Source organism: Eulemur rufifrons, chromosome 30 (genome assembly GCF_041146395.1).
Source record: "Eulemur rufifrons isolate Redbay chromosome 30, OSU_ERuf_1, whole genome shotgun sequence".
In the NCBI taxonomy this organism is placed as follows: domain Eukaryota; kingdom Metazoa; phylum Chordata; class Mammalia; order Primates; family Lemuridae; genus Eulemur; species Eulemur rufifrons.
In genome coordinates this window covers 65,080,061-65,081,688 of record NC_091012.1, presented here as the reverse complement: position 1 = coordinate 65,081,688, position 1,628 = coordinate 65,080,061, and the positions used below count along the sequence as shown (strand labels likewise).

The window sequence follows — 1,628 nt, the reverse complement described above, 5'->3', positions numbered from 1 at the left end:
AGAGAATGGAACAGGTTCTGTTGATGCTGCTATACTAGACTATATGATAGGCTCGGTCCTCCTTTTTAAAACTCTTTCTCGGTTACCCTGTTTAGACTTTTGCCCTCCATAGTCCTTGTTTTTCAGAAACAGGGGATCAGGTTCCTGGCCTCTGTAAGGCAGCCACCAGGCGACGGGCTGGGACCAAGGATTCCTGAGATCTAAAGATTATTTCCTTTTTTCCTCAAAATGGGTCAATCAGGGTCATGTGAAAATTGCACGCCATTTAATGTTTTTTGAAAAACTTCCAGAAACTTTCAGGGTGATCATTTATATGCTTTTTAATTATATCCATTCATTTGTACAGATGATGACCCCGGCCTCAGCCCCAGACACACGAGCTTTGGTGGCAGACTTTATAGGCTATAAGCTGAGGCAGAAGGGTTATGTCTGTAAAACTGGCCCAGAGAAGGGCCCAGCAGCTGACCCGCTGCACCGAGCCATGTGGGCAGCTGGAGATGAGTTTGAGACCCACTTCCAGCGTACCTCCTCTGGCCTGACAGCTCATCTGCATGTGACCCCCAGCTCAGCCCAGCAGTGCTTCACCCAGGTCGCCAATGAGCTTTTCCAGGGGGGGCCCAATTGGGGCCGCCTTGTGGCCTTCTTCGTCTTTGGGGCTGCACTATGTGCTCAGAGTGTCAACAGGGAGATAGAGCCACTAGTGGGACAAGTGCAGGAGTGGATGGTGGCCTACCTAGAGACACGGCTGGCGGACTGGATCCACAGCAGTGGGGGCTGGGCAGAGTTCACAGCTCTCTATGGGGACATGGCCCTGGAGGAGGCACGGCGTCAAAGAGAGAGAAACTGGGCATCAGTAAAAACAATGCTGATGGGAGCTGTAGCACTGGGGACCCTGTTAACTATAGGGGCCTTCTTCGCTAGCAAGTAAAACAGTTCCAGGGCCAGGTGGGGCTCGGTATGGCCCTTAAAATAGAGTAAATGTTTAGATAGGCGTAAAACAGGGATAGACAAAAAAGATGATATATAAAAAACATATACACAGAAAAGCTGTTAAGACAGACCCTGGCCCTGATGGGCAACTCCACGGATCCTGGTCATATACAACATGTCTTCCCCTCCACGCGCCCAAAGTGGGACCCAAACGAGGAGCAAGGTAAGGGGGCTCTTGATCGGTATCGCCAGACTCTGCTTGGGGGCATACAGGCCGCAGCTAACAGGCCAACTAATTTGTCTATGGTAAGCAAAACCATACAGAGACCTAAGGAGTCTCCGGCGGTGTCCCTAAAACACCTTTTTAAAGCTTACCGCCTGTATACTCCTATAGACCCAGAGGCACAAGAAAATAGATGTGCCATTAATATGCCTTTTCCCACTTCGTCGGCCCCTGATATTAGAAAAAACTACAAAAAATAGAGAGATTAAAAAGTGCTGTCTGAGTTAATAAAATTGCCCAGAAGAAAACAGACTGGTTGCATACTTGTCTAACAGTTTGGACCTGTAGTATCTGGCCGGCCAGACTGCTTGTGGGCCATTGCTGTGACAGTCATCCTGGGAAAAGAAGCCTCTAAGCTCACTTTGGGGCAGGACTTGTATATCATAACCCCTCACTCAGTAGAGGCTCTAAAAAG

The 1,628-nt window shown here is 49.0% G+C and overlaps 1 pseudogene; it reads left to right on the top strand.

The window, feature by feature from the left end:
* The first annotated feature begins 346 nt into the window (after nucleotides 1–346).
* LOC138378107 (bcl-2-like protein 2 pseudogene) lies at nucleotides 347–928 on the top strand (annotated as a pseudogene).
* Nucleotides 929–1,628: the final 700 nt, after the last annotated feature.